The following is a 19,135-nucleotide window of genomic DNA, read 5'->3' as shown; positions in this document are numbered from 1 at the left end:
ATGCATGAGTGTCAGAAATACTTTCAAATATCGGGGACTGCATCTTTAAGGAGTGCATTTGGCATTAAACAGCCTTTTCCAGCTAATGAATTTCTCAAGTTACAAGAATAATGGCCTTTTTAATCTTAGCAAGAGTAATTAAACAGACATTTGTTATTAATGATGTTGTTAATGGCAGAAGATACTGAATTCTCACTTTAGACATTATATTGGTTGAGAGAGATTATTTTGAATATCAGACATATGAATGTATGATGGTTTTAAAAGGACAACATCTCCTTAAGAGCATTGTAAAGTACTAGTTATTTAAAGTAGGAAAAAAAAAAACCTGTCTTAACTTTTGTTAATGCCAAGAAAACTAAACATTTCCAAACTGCGTCAGAACTAACTCTTAGGGACAAAGAACTTTTGTTTGATTAGTTCTACTTACCTGTTGAAATGGTGTTTTTCTTGTGTTAAGATAGATATGTGGCAGCCCACAGCTTGAGAAAGAATTACTTACTCAGTCTGCTTAAAAATAGAAACACAGATGATATTGGGTGGCTACACTATGTTCATTTCCCTTTCCTAACAATTCCTCAATTCTGTTCAGAAATCCGTTTGATCTCCAGCTTTGGGAGGGTTTCCTAATTAATCCATTCATTCATTCAGCAAGTATTTACTAAGTGCCAATTATGGCTAGGGCACTGTTCTATATACTGGAAATATAACTATGAAAATAGAATAAGATAATATAAGACAAAAACAGAAATAACACAAACAAAAGCAATATTAAAGAAAAGATAAAAATCCCGACCTGCTGTGATTGGGGTTAATGAATTAATCAAGGTAGACCCAGTCAGACCACAGCGTCCCCTGCTGATTCTCATGGTTGAGTGCTAGTGATGGGCATGTGGGCCAAATGACCCCAGTCAGCCCAGAGAGCAAGGCTTTTATCACTGCTTGGGGGAAAGAAACATTTTTTTCCCCTCTCTCCTAATAAACATAGACAAAGCAGCAGTCAGGCCAAGTTGCCACTGGCAGCTATTGTGTGACTGTGAGGGAATCCAGGCTTAGGATGAATCAGAACTTAAGGACCTAAGTGGAGGTTTCCACTGACTGCTTTAAAAATGGCTGAACAGATATAAATTTTTAAATGAAATACCTTTGTGGCATATATGAATTTCTGTTTTCTTTATTATAAGCATGTAAATTATGCCTTGATCTTAATGCTATTGAGGACAAATAAAAGATGTTTTGGGAATTTGAGAATCAGGCTAATGGGTGTATTTAGAGCAGTCATATTGAAGGAGCTGCAAGGATGAGCTCACATGGATTGTTAGGCGTCATGGGATTGGATTTTGAGGGTGCCTGATCAAGGGGGTCAGTATATAAGACTAGATAAACAAGAATTCATTAACTTAAGGGCATTGTATCTTCCCAAGGGATTTAACATTCTGTCAAGGACCCCAGGGGAAGAGGAAAACTCATTGCTGGAGTGCATTTTTGAAGCCTGGATATAGTGACGGTCCAAACTGGATAAAATAAAATGGCTAAATGGTGATGGCAGACAGTGGAAAAAGTGGGTAAAAGGCTCAAGAAGTGGGCATGCTGGAATGCATGTATTATGTAAGGTCAAAAGACCTGCCGGAGGATTATGTTATGTTACAGCAAGGGCCTGGGGAACACGCCATTCACTTAGGCTATCGGAATTTCATTGGTGAAGTTTAGTGGTGGCTTTTCTCTGCAGGCCAGGCTGATGGCAGACGTGGGAGTCATTGAGTTGAGATCTTCACCAACTCATGAGGATGCTGGGTCTCTGGGGCAATGCAGCTGAGGTGTCAGTGCTTAACCAGTAAAATCTGGGGAGGGTACAATCATTTTAAGAATTGGCAAGGTCAGAGGGACAGCCAAGGGGTCTATCCATAGGGAAGTGTGGTAGTTAATAGAATATGGCTTTCCTAGGTCAAAATAGACAGATAATATGTGAGCTACTTAATATATATACAATAAAAAGAAAAACAGATGAGAAAGTATCTGAGGCGCAATGCTCCAAAGGGAAGCTACATTCTCTTGCCCAATTTTGAGACCTGAGTTTTCAGACACAGAATCCAGTGACTGATGAGGTGGTTGGATACTTCAGAGAATCCTTGGCAATACAATATCAAGTGTATACTATAATGATTCCCCTGATCTGTCCCCAAGAGGATCTATGAATATTTACTTAAGTGCCCATGCACTGTGGAAAGGTGAATACCAGACATTTCCAGGATGATTTGACACAAGGTCTGAATTGACACTGAGACCTAGAGACCTGAAGAATTATCCTGTCCCTTTTAGGGTAGGTGGAATATAAGGGCCAAAAACTCATGCATGATACTGACTTCATCTTCCTTCTCTGCTCCATGTCACAAACCTAGACTGTGTCTGTGGCCTCAGAGAGATGCAAGTCAGGAAGCTATGAATCCAACAGTCTTGCTTGTGTGTATAAGTGGCCCAGTTCCTTGAGCAGAAGTCTTATGATTTACATTTTTACAGCTGAAACAACAGTGCTGGTCACATAGAAATACTGGTCACGTACGGGCGGTATTAACAACTAAACTGTGTAAGGTGGTTGTGTTGAGAAGCGCTTGTCTTCAATGTTTTAATAAATAACTCTGAGCTGTTGTTAGTCATTTTTATTACAAATATGACTTAGATAGTGGAATGATTTGACATTCTCAATGAAATTTCTTCCAAGCCAGATACTCAATGGGAAATGATTTTTCTGTGGTAAGGAAGTACTTTAGTCAAGCTTGGAGGCAGCTCCCATAGTGACATGTGATAGTGTATGCTTCCTTTGGCTTTTAAATCTTTTTATCTTTATAGCTCCTGAGGGGGCGGAAAATGAGCAAGCTTTAACAAATCCACCAAGCTCTGGAGAATAGAGTTTACAGAGTGTTGAATTATGTGCCTCTTTGAATCCATGATTTCAAGCTCTCCTGCCTCCGTTTCCAGCTGACACATTCCAAGAAGCACTGGTCTGCATTGCATTTTCTCATCAGGGAACTCAGCCATCTTAGTTTCAGGGTCATTTGAATCACATGGTTAACCTGATTCTTTTTTCATTTTCCAAAATATGACAAATAGGGCTTTTTTTTTTTGTTTTTGTTTTTTTTTAAAGAAGGGGAAAAAATCTGGCTTCAGTTGTTAATTTCCTCTGTTCTGTCAAGATTAGGCCAGTAGTTCTGAGTAATTCTGGCTCATTTTCTCAAGGGACTAAGCCTGAAATAATCCAGTGTTTATTTTTATACAAATTCTCACAGTACTACAACATTTCAGTGACTTCCTGGGATGTTTCTAGTTTTTCACAGGCCAAGAGGCCATTCTCAGAGGTAGCTCCTTCATGTAAACCTAAAAATGGCACTTTCCCACATTATAGTTTATCAGGAAGTTTAAAGTTCAGTAGTCCTCCTCTCTTTTCTTTCTCATCACAGAGAAAGGAAAAAATAAGGGGCAGTTCCAGCATCTTAGCTCATTCCAGCATGGTCATTCCATTTCAGTATTTTGGAACCTGGGAAAGGGGCAGGGAGATTGTAGTGTATCTTGGCTAAGAGATGGCTGGACTGGGAAACAGGACTCTCTGTCATTCCCTGTGTCACTCTCTGTGTGACCCTGACCTCTTCCCAGCATTCCTGACCCCACCTCTAACTTGGGGAAAATGATACATGTCATGTAACTCACAGCATTCTCCCAAAGTCATGAGATACTAAGCTGAAAAAACGGGAATTATGTTTGGAAGGCCAATACCATATTCTGCACACTTGGGTCTCAATCTGCCTTTCTGGATTTGCCCTCCACTGCAGTTTCTCAAGAACCCTCACTTTCAGCCCAGAGAGTGGACTCACTGTCTCTTCTACATAATGTACAATACTCTACCTCTCCCCCTTTCTTCAGTGTCTACTGCTGCTTCTCAGCCTATTTAAGCTCAATCCAAATGCAGTTCTTCAGTTCAGCCTTACTCTTTTGTTTCCTCTCAAACTCCCTTGATATTCACTTGCATACAAATTTGTTGCTATTGTATTTGTAGAATCTATTATAACTTTTTTTTTTTTGGTATCCTTTATCTCTTCTAATACTAGGTGAGAACTGGAAGCACTCAAATAGTCTGAGCAAACAATTTTTAGGTCAGCTCTTTAGCCTTTCAAATTGGATTTTCATTTCATGACTCTCTGTAGACACACACACATTGTTGAAGTTGCACACCAAAATGTGATTATGGTATATGCGTTTAGGCATAGAAAGTGGACAGTAGAAAGGTCTGTTCAAAATATTTAGCATAGAATGTTAAATTCAACCCTAGAAGGCAAAAAAAATCACTTAGCTGTGTCAGGTTCAGAGCTATATTTAAATTTATTGTTCCATAACAAGTCTAGTCTCTTTCAGTGTATTGTTCTCTGTACAAGGTCTCCCTGTAACCATGCATTATAATAGACTGTTGCCAGCACTCTCAAAGTTTCAGAGATGGATTCTTGATTACTTGCTTCCTGCCCCAGGGATTCTTGCTGTTAGGATTGTCATTAAACAAAGCAGCCTCCCTGGCATTGTATTCTGACAAACAATTTGCACCTTTGTAAACTGATTAACAGAGTAAGTTTGTTTTGATAATTGATCCTTGACTTGTATTTTAAAGGACAGCAAAATTTTAGACAACTTCTATATTTGTTACAAATGCTTTTCCTGGAATTAAAAAAATAGCAATTTAGAAACTTTAGTGGAAAAAAAAAATCAAGAAACAAATTAAGACTGGGGACCATTATTTCAATTATTATGGATTATTATGGATTTGAATTAACGTGATGACCAGCCCAGCTTCAGACTTTATCTTCTTAAAGTCATCCCCTCCCCTCAACCCAAAGTGAATGATGGGATCTTTTTTTTTTTATTGAAGTATAGTTGATTTATAATATTAGTTTCAGGTATACAGCATAGTGATTCAATATTTTTATAGATTATATTCCATAAATTTATTACAAAATAATGACTATATTTCCCTGTGCTATATAACATATCCTTGTTGCTTATCTATTTTATACACAGTAGTTTGTATTTCTTAATCCCATACCCCTATATTGTCTGTCTTCTCTTCCCTCTCACTATTAGTACCCACTAGTTTGTTTCTGTATCTGTGAGTCTGTTTGTTTTGTTGCATACATTCATTTGTTTTATTTTTTAGGTTCTACATATAAGTGATAACATAGAGTATTTGTCTTTTTGTATCTGACTTATTTCACTAAGCATATTTCTCTTTAGGGCCATCCATGTTGCAAATGGTACAATTTCATTTTTTGTGGCTGGGTACTAATCCATTGTGTGTATGTGTGTGTGTATGTATGTGTATATACACCACATCATCTTTATCCATTCATCTGTTGATAGGCTTTTTGGCACAGAGGAAATGGCCCTAATGCAGTACCGCACACAGTGCAAATTTTATAATCTGAAGTATTATTACTGTGAACTAGTCTGTCTGAAGACCAACATCAGAATCTTTGCTTGTTTAACTTGATTTAAAAAAATGCTTCACATTGACAACTATTCTTCACTTAATACTCCAAGTCAGTAATTCTTCTGTCTGTCATGCAGGCTTTGGCAAGTAAGAGGGAGAGAGGTTCATGGGATCATTTAACAGCCATTCATTTAATTCTCCTGTTTTCTGGTGTTTAATTACATTTTGTTAACTAGGTTTTTCTATTTTTTGTTTTGTTTTTAATAGCTTAGGGGACATTTATACAAATAACAGATATCAAAGAGTTCCAAATAAAAAAAGGAAGCTGAAAGTAAAAGGATTAGGGATAGTAACTGATATATTTGGCACAGGTAGAAAATTTGGGTAACTGGTCATTTTGGTGGCTTGATGAAATCATTGTATTTTTTTTACCAAAAAAGAGTGTTTATATCTATATCTATATATAGATATAGATACAGTACATTTTAAGAATACATATATTGGTACAGTACATTTTAAAAATGGGAGGGAGATTTTTGAAGCTGTTGAGAGTTAACATGACATTAGCCCTTAATAATAAAAAAGACTGCTCTTTCCACTCTAAAGGGACTCTAGGATTGGAGTCCTGTTCCACAGACATTTGGGGGAAGTGTGACTAAACATAGTTGTAAACAGACTTAAAATGACAAACATTGTGCCACATAAAAAAATTTATTTTCAATATTTCTTGAGGTAACAAAAGGAGGAAAAGCGTAGATTTTCATTCCATAGTGTATAACATTATTATAAAGAGCTGAAAAATACATGATTCTGACATCTTGAACTCAAATTCCCCTAGGAAATGGCCAGAGATGGATTTTCATAGAATTAAATTCCCATTTTAAAATCTTTATAAGCACTTTTCTTCTTATTATTATTCAGGTAGTAGGCCTTTGGGCATTGCTTGGGAAAGCAGAGTGAAAGGGTGTATGTTCTTAACTGGCTAATGGAAAATTGAGATAAACAAAAGAGTTGCTTAAATATAGATTTTTCTCCTCACATAATTTCTCACATTAAAATGCTTTTAATATTCTGTATTCTGATTTTCCTGAAGGAAATATTGTTCTACGAGTTTCCAACGAGACATGCTAAAAATAATGTCTGTGACAGAAATGTTAATTTCCTATCTAAATAATTAAATTTAAAACTATTGCATCTTATATTTCAAAAAAGATCATTAGATTCTTTCCCTTAAGGGAAAACAGACCCAGAGAACATAAAAACTTGACAAAAGTCACAGAGCTAACAATAGCCAGGGTTGGGTTAAACCCAAGTCACTTATCTCTTCTCTAGTTCTCTTTCGAAACATTGTGCTGAGCCATCACTGCTTATTTAAAAGGCTGCCTTCTTTCATTCCTTTGTAAGAGAGAAGTCTTGTTGAAGTCTGCATACAGGACAGACAGCACAGTAATTTATTAGAATGTTGGCAACCATATAGGAGTCCATTAGGTTAGATTTAGGTTGTGGGACATTTTGATTTTTATTTAGTAGATTTTTATTCTGTGTAGGTTACAATGTTGTGTATGGGCTGGAAAATACATGATTATAATTTTTGTTGGAAATCCCAAAACATACTTGGCCTTATATCAAATTATGAAGTAAATTAAATTTTTCTTTAAAAAATGTTCAGTTTTTCCCTTAGTGTCATTCCTTTCACCATCACTATAGGGTCATTGATCAGGACCTACTAGCTTTTTATTTCTATTTGACTCAGTTAAATTCATTAACATTAATTAATCTACTCTCTATAGACACTGTGCTTAACATTTGAAGAAGACAAAAATTAGAACATTGGACTATCCTGAAAGATCTGGGGTACAGTATACTCTTGGGTACAATGTGGCTTGAATATCACTTTTTCTAACTTTATTGTTTTATAAATCAAAACATGGGTTCTAGGTCCTTCTCTGCCAATTCCATGCAACAATTACCAACTGTTCCAAGTTTGTATTTTTGAAACCCATTTGTCACCTCTATTGGACAGCATAGTGCAGTGGTTCTCAAATGTTTTGAACTCAGGAGTCTTTTATAGTCTTAAAACTTACTAAGGATCAAAAAGAACTTTTGTTTTTGTGAATAGTATGCACCAATATATGCCATTTAGAAATTAATTCTGGGAAAGTTTAAAACTGTTTATTAATTAATTTAAAATAACATTAAAGCCACTACTTCACATAAATATAAAGTACCAACATATTTTTATGAAAAAATACCTACATATTTAATGAGAAGAATGGCATTATTTTACATATTTGTAATATCTTTAATGTCAGTTAATAGAAAACTACCTCTTCTGCATTCAATCTGTAGTTATATGTTTTCTTGGTTAAGTAGATCAAGAAAATCTAGTCTCACAAACATAGTTAGAAAAGGAGAGATGTTCTAACTAGCATTTTTAGATAATTATGAATATTCTTCTTTGATATTACACCAAAACTCAACAAGTGGTAATGATTTCTTAAAGGTTATTTGAAATCTTTGATAGTAGAAGATGAAACCATAGCAAGAAATTTTCATACTTGTTACTTTAAAATCCATCGGTCTATCTTACATTTTAAGCTTACCTTTTACCCATATGTGATTTCATAACACAATTATTGATGATTTGGAAAATACTGATTTACTAAGCTATGCATATCTACCAAATGTTGACACACTTTATTATACAATATCAATAAAGCACATTCATTACTGTCACCAACAATTTATCACAAAAGTTTTTATATCTTGGGAAGTTGCCATGGTGATAGATACAAATTTTCCAAAATTCTAAGTTCTGCTTGAAAGCTTAAATTTTAACTTTGGCAAAAATACTGTCCAGATAATTTTCACTGAAGTAATAGTCATTTTTGTCCTTTTAAAGATAATGTCTGTCAAATAAGTAAATCTGAATAATCAAAGTTCATTCTTTCAAGTAAGAATTGTGTTCCATGAAAAGTGGCTAGCTCAGTGGAAAGTTAAACAATTATATAGTGTTTTTCCCGGAAACAACTACTACCCTTCAATATGCAGAAAGGTTTTAGGTGTGCTTCTCATTTTGTCACACAGAATATTAAAAAGATGTATACTCAAGACTTGAAATTTAATGAAGCTGACTTTTTATTTTTATGTTTTATCATGAGTGTGGCAGTGACAAATACAATGACTACTAATACAGCTTGTTACCACTACTTTGATTCACTCAAAAGTGCCACCAGTTTACCCACCATTTCTTTTGCACCATTAGTGAAAACATCAACAGAGTTAACAACTACAACAACAAAAAAACCCTTAAGATTATGAGAGAATTAGTTTTGAGCTTTATGGACCTGAAAAGGAATCAGGGATCCCCTGAGCTCCATGGGCCATACTTTGGCAACTCTTGCTAAAGTAGACAGAACACCATATTGGAATACATTCTAGCCTGATAATTATTGGCTGTTATGATTATGAAAAAAAAAATGCTTTTCCAGTCCTCAGTTATTTACAAAATGAGAGGTAGTGGAAATCTTTATGTCTTAAATTCCCTTTTTTTTTTTTTTTTCTTTCTGATTTTCTTTTGTTTGCTTCCATGTTGCTATTACCTGGCAGGGCAGAATAATTCTGAGTCTTGAAAATATTCATTTACCTGCTGATCAAGTTGCAATTTGTGTCAAATAAGAAACTAAGAATGTTAATTTTTTTTTAATGGTGTGCCATTTAGGGATGGGAAAGTCATTTCTTTATGATTTTTCTTTTAAAATATGAAATAATTTTCAAACTTTTTGCTATTCTGTGATTATAATTTTTGTACTTTTATATTTTTGTATTATTTTAATTTTTGTACAAGAATCCGAGGCCTCCTAACAGTAATCATTGTAACCAATTATTGAACAAATATGTTAGGCAGTATGCTAAGCTACTTTATTGTCATTATTTTATTTAACATTCTGAAGTGGTCAATAAAATAGTGAATTTCTCCCTAAAACTAAAGGACATGAATTACTAATAATCGAAAGAAATATGACAGTTTTTTTGAGACTATAAAACATCAACCCTTTACATGTACAATTTTAACATGAAACTGGAGATATCATGTGACAAGACTGTTTTTCTTATCTACATCTTGTGACTTGAATATATATACAAATGTATATATGTAACACATACAAACACATAAATGTGCTTTATCTGAGCCACACATCAAGAGTTTTGCAAGATAAGTAGTAGTAAGCGGGTAGTTCAGGTACACAGAAGTAAAGATATCATTCATGAAATGGTCATAATGAACAAATTTGAAAGTAATTTAAAAAACAGAAGTGTGCTTCACTTCCACTGTTTGCAGTTGTGTTTATTGTAGGCCATGATCTTTTCTTGGTCCCCAAGGAAACTGACATCTGTATTTGATTTAATGAACTTCTGTTTGTCCATAACCCATACAAAAGAAAAGACCCTAGTGCATCTATGAGCATACCAGAATCTCAAGTTAGGTTCCCAGAACTCAGAGAAGGCACTCTGGGAAAGAACTCACAAGTTTCCACATGTTTTGACTAAGTCACAAAATGTGTTCCCCTTTGAATCTACATTTATATTTAGATGGATGAAAATAAGTGTTTTGTTATGTTTTATTATTATTTTAAGCAAAGATCAGTGTCTTAACATGATCTTGCATTAAATTATGTCATTCAAATCTATGTCCTGCTACCTTGTGTTCTGGCCTGAATTCTGAGTAAAGGTTTAGAAAGGATATAACTACAGTGGTGTATAAGGAAATCAAATAAGTTGTGATTATATCAAAACCAACCTCATACAGATACCTGCTATTAAATTTTACCCCTCTACCTATAAGAGATTGCTAATACACTGTTCAAAAGCTCTTTAGGGGAAACATTTGAAAATGTAGTTTTGTGCTGATGCTAAACTTTAATAACTAAGGCTTCTTTCCATGTTTTTTAAAAGCCTAACAATAATGGCTCAGTAATTACTGAACTAATGTTATCAATTCCAACAGATATCGCATTTATTAAACAGAAAATGCTATGTTGCTGTTCATCAGTTAGAAATGTGTGTAATTGAAATATGAAAATGAAGTCTGTTGGAGTATGTGATTCATCATGAATTCTGCAAGCCCTACACTAACTCTCCTTTTCCTAATTAAACTGTCAAATTGAAATCTTATAATTAATGCAACCACATGCCTTACACTAGGTTTTCTACCCGCCTGTAAAGCTCAATTCAGCAGAACTTTGCAAGAGCCTTCTTTAGGAAGAATGCAGTTCTTTGCTTTTCTGGTATCTTGAGCAGAAATTCGGCCACCCTTCCCCAGCATAGAGTATTGTGTAGCACGAGATTTCTGTTCTCTGCATAATTAGGAGCGGAGTGGGCTGATGGGTGTGTCAGGGGAGCTGGTAATCCTTGCTTTGAGTTTTTCCTGATGAGGCAGTAAACAGGAAGTTGAGAGCTTCAGTGAGGTCTTCTGTATTCCTTCTGGCATTGTATATTTCTACCCTGTGGCTAGGTTTTTTTATGTTGTTGATGCTAAAATTTAAAGACTGAGGTGGCTTTTTTTTCTGATTAGAGCTTTGAGGACATAAATTTTTACCTCTATTCTGTAACACTTGATGGTACAAAGTGATTGACAGGAATTTATTTTATACTCAGGGTAAAAAAATATACACATGTAACACACACTCTGGACAGAGTATACATACTGAATTATACTTTGGCAGAGACATATCTTGGAGATATCTTACTTGAAGAGAGCTTATTTCTGCATTTCTCTGTCTAATCACTTGATAGTAAAAAGATTTCATCTCTTGTGTTAACTCTGATTCATTGGTAGTTACTCCCTGGGCTGTTATCTTAAGAAGGATTGGGAATTTATCTCTGGCTCAGCTGGACAAAATAGGGCTCGGATCAATTATTATGGCTGATATGGTGAGTCAATGGATAGGGGCAGCAAATGACTCTTAATTCCATCTCTGGCTTTTTGGTCATTATAGATGTTTTTGTCAAATGCCTTTTCATCATCTGTGGTGTCTCTAGTCTCTGGTTTTTTGTCACATTCTATTTCTAGTCAAACTTGAGCTTGTCTTAAGTTTTCCTAAGAAACAGTTTCTCTCCTTTGTTTCCAAATTTAATAATCACAGACTTCTGAACATCCAGACCATTCTTTTTCTCAATTTCTGCAAAGCAATATTTTATTCACTGATCTAGCCTTATACATATTGAAGTTTTCTTCATTTTCTGGTTCAGTTGGACCCAGAGCCTAATTTCACTTAAAAAGTTGAGTTGGTGCTTTGCATTCAAAATTTCTGCATTCATGGTTTCAACTAACTTCAGATTGAAAATATTTGGAAAAAAATTCCAGAAAATTCCAAAAAGCAAAACTTGAATTAGTTGGGAGCCAGTGACTATTTACATAGCATTTACATTGTATCGGGCATTATAAATAATCCAGAGGTGAAATGAAGTATATAGGAGGTTGTGCATATTTTATATGCAAATACTATGCTATTTTATATAAGACTGGAGCATCCCTAGATTTTGGTATCTGTGGGTGTCCTGGGACCAATCTGCCATGGACATCGAAGGAAAATTGTATCTAGTTCTCAATTTGGTCAATTAATATGCACAATTATACTTATTTCACCAATCTAAATATAGCTAGCTAGTTTGCCACTTGTTGGTACACCCTAGTCAGGCAGACAGCTGGAGCAGTTTATGGAGAGTCACAAAACATCTATGTTAATGATAAGAGTTCAACTTAGCTTCTCTCTATATCAGTGAAACTGAGAACTGAGTTTTCCTTTGCCTAAGAAAAGATACAGTAATGCCCTTTGTTGTTCAGGCCTCTGTTGACCAATAGGTTTAATAGCCTGGTCTTATTCTTTCTTCCCATCTCACAGTGTAGAGATTATACTTACCTAGACCTGGGCTTCACTTCGGGGATTTATATACATATATTTGTAAAACGATACAAAGACATATAGGTCTGGCTTTTTGTGAGTATGTGGGAGTGTATTTTATTTTACCGTTCCCATGCCAATTAACATGTAGTTTCACTACTAGCAACAATGCTATATGCATATCTTTATTAACTATTAGAGTTTCTTGGGCTTAGATAACCTGTAAGTACCATTAAAGTTTTTATAGATAATATCATTCTGATCTTCAAAACAGTTGTTTGAAGTTATAATCCAATAATCCAATGTATGAACATCTTCATTGCACTACAGCATTGCCAACCCTCAATATTTTAAAATTAAAATGTTTTGTTAATCCATGGAAGGAGAAATGGTGTCTTGTTATTGTTTAATTTGAGCTCACTCCAGTACTAGTGATAGTGAGCATTTTTTTCATTCATGTATTAGCTATTTGTATTATTTCATGGATTGCCTATTCATATCCTCTGCTCATTTTTCTATAGATTCTTTCTATTTTTCCTACTATTTTGTGGGAACTTAATTACATACTAAAAATGTCAGCTGATTTTTATGCATTAAATATTACAAGTATTTTCTCCAAAAATGCCAGTTACATTTTACAATGTTGAAAGTGTATTTTGCATCCCAGAAATTTTAGGTAATATTTTATTTTTCAACCTATCACTAATTTTCTTAGAAGTTTCACATAAAATTTTGAAAGCCCTTTCCATTTCCACTGTATTCTAATTCTTTTATAGATTGGCTTCATATCTATGGATCTTTATCAAATACACTTTTGTGAATTGTGTGAGGTAGGCATCTAATTTCTATTTTTTGTGTGTGAATGTTCAGTTATCTGAATACCATTTATTAAATAGCTCGACATTTAAAGCTGATCTGAAATTCCACTTTTTCCATAGACTGAATAACCATATCTACAAGGATTGATTTTCGTGCTTTATTTGATACTCTGAATGGCTGAATTATATTTCACTTTCTGTTAATTTCTGGCTATTTTCCAAGTCACTAATGTGTATTCAGTGATTTTCTCCCTGAGCACCTTGACTGTCTTCCTCTGCCTGTTCTTTCACAAACCAGGGCTGCTCAGGTGCTGGCTTTGTCTCTAAATACCAAATGTTGCATTTTCTTACCGAATTCTGAGTGAAGAGATGAAAATTAAAAATTTCCAGTACTTTAAACTCTTGATAAATCTTTCTGCTTCTGAAAAAATGCCAAATCCCTAGACATACATTGTTATTAAAAATATTTTAAACAAATAGTAATCTTGTTGGAAAGTAGGAGGTTCATCTTCTTCATGCAAAGACATTGTAGTGCCCTGATTCTTTTTTCTTTTAATTTTTTCTTAATGAAAGTAATGCATGTGACTTTTAAAAATAACATGTATACAAAAAATTAAAAAATCCCATCATGTAGTGATAGCTCTTACAACTTTTTGATGCATGACTTTCCTTTTTTTATGCTTATACACATCTTAATATTATTTTGCAGAAATGAGCCCATACTGTGCATATTGTTAATTTACCACTTTTTCACTTAATATACTGTGTGAACAGTTATTTTCAAACATTATATTAATGTCCTTGTATTGATGTACCATGATTGACTTAACAAATCCACTATGTGAGGATTTGTCATTTTTCATTTATTTTTAATATTATCAAAAATGCTGTGTTTGAATTTGTGTTGAACAAATTTTTAACTAAACTTTGTGTGTGTAAACATATTTACAAGTATGTCCTTCATAAATTCATCAGCAGAATTATTAGAGCAAACGTTATGTACATTTAAAAAGAATTGTTATATCCTGCCATATTACCCTCAGGAAATGCCAACTAAGCTGACATTTATGTCTCTAACACAGAATAACATTTCCTTTAGTTTCTGTGTATGCGTGGGAATAGACTTCATTTGACTGTAATCCCAAATGGGCATCTTAGAGAAAACATGACGGTGGCATGCTGAATACAGAGCTGGAAACTGTGGGCATTTATCCAATTCACACTCTTGGAACTGTTCTGGATCTCAGAATGGTAGTCTGTCCAGTATTTAAATGGATTGACTTAAAAATGTTTGCTGGCTGGTGGCCAATTTTGGATAATGTTAGATGGAAAGGGATTCTCAAAAGAGAAATTATGGGAGGAGAAAAGGAATAATTGTTTTCTCAGGGGACTCAGGGAGATATCAGTGCTCTCTGATAAATGTAAATGCTATCTGTGTATAATGATTTATTGTCTGTTTCTAGTCTTCCAACTTAACACTTCTAGAATGGCTTAGAAACATAGCCAACATAGTCAGAGAGGGTAGGTTCTAGGCTTGGCTCTGCCACTTTCTGTGTGTATCAACTTGAACAAATGAGGTTTACCTTTCTGAATCTAGATTTCCTAAACTACTAGTCAGACTTAAGTGAGATAATTCATATAAGCCTTTCAGAAAGTGCTTGGCACATAACAAATATTCAGTAACTATCAGTTAATATTATCTAGTGATGGAGTAAAAAATAGTTTCTCTGATGTCATAGATAAGAGCAGTATCTCTCATACCATTGGTGATTTTAAGTTTGACTGGACATTTATTTTCTCCTAGTCTTCCTTTGGGATCTGCTGAGTAAACCAATTAAGGGGAGGGGTAGGAGAAGGAGAAATGAGCTATGACAGAATGATTATGCATTCAGTTTCTATTTGGAAGGTAAACTGCTTATTTGGATAGACAGGTACAGAGTATTAGCTGCATGCAGAGTACTAGAAAAGAGTGAAACATGTATTTATATATTTTTATTAATTTGAACTAATTTATGTAAACATATATTATTTTGTGTTAATTGTATATTGCCCAACACATTCCTCAGCCAAATGAGGCCAACTGGGAATTCCAGCTATGTCCACTTCTCACACAAGTTATTGTCTGTGTAATCAAAATAGTCATTTCCAGTTCTCTCCTGTCAGAATTTTGGCCCCAGTATTCCAAAATCACTTTTAGTAGCCTATTCTAGTGTGGCCAAGAGAGTCTTAAGTTCACCTTAATTATATCCAGCTTTCATTTAAATCTGTTTTTTTTTTCTTTTTCCTTCATAGACAGATAAAAGCTTGACATTTTCATGATAAAAATATCATCTATGTAAAGATGATAATTAATCTCTTGGGTCTTTATTTGGTAGACTAAAAACCTTGATCCCTTTAAACCTTTCAATTCATTTGTGTAAGAATTGGCTTAAAGTGCTTTTAGACTTTGTATCTTGAATTTTTGCCTCTTAAACTTCGCACATCATTCAAAAAGAGTGTGTTTTTCTCTTTCTCTGTCACAATATGATTTAATTATAATAAAGTTTAACAATAATGTAGTGAATACAAACATCAACATAAACTCAAGGATGTCTTTTTAACATCAATAATTGTTCATTCATTTACTACACATCTATTGTTTACTGTGTGCCAGCCTAGGTGCTAGAAAATCCATGTTAACTATGACACATAGTCCCTACCTTCATGAAGTTTACATTCTAGTGGATGGAGGGCATAACCAGAAATGAGTAAGTTTAATAATGTGCTTCAGACAGTGGTAAGTGGCCTAAAAAAGTAAAGCAGGGTATGATGTATGAAATCAGAGAGAAGAAGGTCAGAGGCTATTTTAAAAAGGGTGGGCTGATAAGAAATGACATTTTATAGGGGACAAAATTATGTCAAAGAACTGGCCATACAAAGATCTGGAAAGGTGACTTGAGCCAGGACAGATGGCATCTGAAAGGTGATAGTACAGAGTTTGAATTTTACTCCAAGAATGATTGGAAGTCACTGAACGCATAAGAACTGGACGGAGTTGTGATACAATATTTTATCAAATTCCTGTGGTGTATGTGGAAATGGACCGTTAGAGCAAAAGCAGGGAAAGCGGTTGACAACATAGTTTCTCTCATGCTCCATAAATATCTTTTTAATCCAGTATGTATTTTTTTCCTCCACTGCCAAACATAAAGAGTACAAAATTCTGTTGGAATTCTGTTACTACAAGTCTTGAAAAAATTAATGTAAATTGTCTCAACACATAGTTTTCTCATTGGTCAAGTATAAGATTCAGTGCAAGATCCAGGAAGGCTTATCCTCAGGGATAAACTTCAAAGTGATCATAGAACTCAGTTATTTTTTTCTTAGCCATAATCTTGTGTCCAAAGAAAGTTGAAAACTACAATGGGTATGGAGACTGAAATGAAATAATTGGAAGATACGGTCCACCCTCTTCATGAAGAAAGAAGATACAAAATAATAACATATGTTGATGATGTAACTTGCAAATTATCAAAATATGGTTGGCCTGAGTTTGATACTTTTGTTCTTTGCAGTGTCAAAACCCAACCCTTAAATTTAGATTTCTTCTTACATAGAACAATGATTCTTGGGCCTACATCCAAATCTAGTATTTTTAAATTCATTTTAATTTTCAGTTTTCCACTTAAAAAAACCAAAGCAACAGTTTAAATGTTTTTATGTTGGTATAATTATTAATGTGATAAGAATATTGAATTCTACAATTTTTATCACAAATATAATGCTCACTGTTTTATATACTTTAGAGTGAAATTAATTGCCCTTGGATAGACTAGAAATCTAACTCCCATATATGATGTTTTTCCTCTATGGTAAGACACATTCTGAGCTCAGACCCTGATTCACAAATGTGCTTTTGGATATTAAGGTATTTGCAAAGATGGAGACTGTATTGTATACACTGCATAGAGGAACTTGAAGTTCAGATCAAGAATAGAGTGAGGTTGATTAGGAGTAATAAAATATGTATGTTTTATGTAAGAAATGGTTCATGTTTCCTCTGATTTCACTTGGACCTGACTCATCTGCTGCTTGATATTTAGTGGGGCTAGAGGTTTTTTTTTTTCCTAACCTTTGGGGCAAGGTGGTTTTGTGTACAATTATGCCCTAAAATGGAGCCCTTAAGCTGTTTTTGAGGGGTAAAAATAATCATAGCAGAACAAAAATGATTCACCTCTCACTTTGCCTGAGAAAGGCAGACAAAGAAAACAGAGTGAAAATATATTTTGACCACTTAGAAAAAGGCTTGTTGGAGGCAACATTACTCAGTTTGAATATTTTTTTAAATCCCCCTTGGTTTCATCACTAAAGCATCAATCTTGTTAGCGTATATCCAGGAACCTGCCTCAGTATTTTCCCATGATAATTTATTTAACTTGTAATTTCTTAAGAAAAGGAGCTCATATTTTCCTCAGTTCTAGCCATTGGTGGAAGTGATTTCATCATCCCGAGTGATGAAAGCATTATAGCTCCCAGATTCCACGAGGCCTTTGCCTCCCTGGCTAGAAGGGCATTGTTGCTGAGTAAACACTACTGTACATACTACTACAATTATACTGGATTAAGTGGCAGTGTAATTGCATAATAAGTTTACTTGGCTGAGGAGGAAAATGCAACTTACAGAGAACTGTGATTTCCCAAAGGGCTAACAAAGCAGAGAAAGCATTTGAATGGTGGAGATGAACAGTGTTTTATTCCACAATCCATGCGATAGTTATAAATCATCAGTAAGAGCATTCTGATTTATACTCTTCAATAAGATGCTGCTACCCATTTTGAAGTTTGATATAGGTTATTCTTTTCACTTGTCAGTAAATGATAATTGACCATCATCTTATTCCTGTAGCTTTAAAAAATAACCCCTGCCTTGGAGACCCCACATTGTTTTCTCCTTTTTACAACAATCAGAATGCAGGCACATATTGAATAATTTTGGTAAAATAGTGTTAGTTACTCCCCAAAGATACCAACTATAGTTTACCCTTCAGAGTTGTTATTTCAGAAGCCAATGGTACAAACAAACTTTGTCTCTCCTCCCTGCAGGGTGGGCAGTAGGCAGTGTGTTTAGTGCACAAAACTTTTCAATGCCAATTGCTGACACCAAAAATGTAAACTAAAAAATTGAAGGGTACATTGTGCCATTAAGTTGATACCAGTCTTTATTCAATATGCACTTTATCTAAATGGATAATGTTCCCTGAAGAGTTTTCAGAAATAGTATTTTAGAGTAGGATATACTATATCCTATATATGCTATACTTTTCATGATTGAGTTGCCAGATCCAGGAGCTATTGTGAGAAAGTTCTGGAAAAAGCCAGAGATGAGATTTTTACCTTTGATTTCTGGCAATAGTTAACCATGGGGAAATGTTTTCAACTTATTTGGTCTTATCACTCTATTCTCTTTTCCTTGGTTTAGGAGAAATGCAGATCTTACTACTTTAATACTAACTGCAGTAATCCTGGTTATCATTACCTGAAATCAATGTTTTTTGCTTAGATGAAAATCTGCTGTTTCATAAGGAAATGTTTCTTCATTAGAAATTATACTGACTTTAAATATGATCCTGTAGAAACATGAAAAATCAGCTTGCTATGGCAGTTTTTTTGATAAATATATTTTGATGAATCTTGTCCAAATATCTGTTCTATTAGGGAGAAAGATTCTAAGGAAAAGGGTTGATACTTTCTCTTCAAAAGTCTTCCCCTGCTAATAACTTTTACTTTCTTTGAAAATCCATACTTTTACACAATTAGTAATTTCAACATTAATCTTTGTTTTTCATTTTTTGTAAGTCAAAACACCATATGAGGTGGGTTTTTGCAAGAAAAGGATAATGAATGGAAGGAAACGAAAAGACAGTAATTTCCTCCTTCAGCACATTTTCTTTTTACTTAAACATTTG

At 34.4% G+C, this 19,135-nt stretch overlaps 1 long non-coding RNA gene across 2 annotated transcripts in view; it reads left to right on the top strand.

The window, feature by feature from the left end:
- LOC123618926 (uncharacterized) overlaps nt 1-19,135 on the top strand; it is a 566,149-nt gene that overhangs the window by 58,851 nt on the left and 488,163 nt on the right. The gene's annotated exons all lie outside the window — the stretch shown is intronic.

Source organism: Camelus bactrianus, chromosome 3, assembly GCF_048773025.1.
Source record: "Camelus bactrianus isolate YW-2024 breed Bactrian camel chromosome 3, ASM4877302v1, whole genome shotgun sequence".
In the NCBI taxonomy this organism is placed as follows: Eukaryota; Metazoa; Chordata; class Mammalia; order Artiodactyla; family Camelidae; genus Camelus; species Camelus bactrianus.
This window is presented reverse-complemented; position numbering and strand designations above follow the sequence as displayed.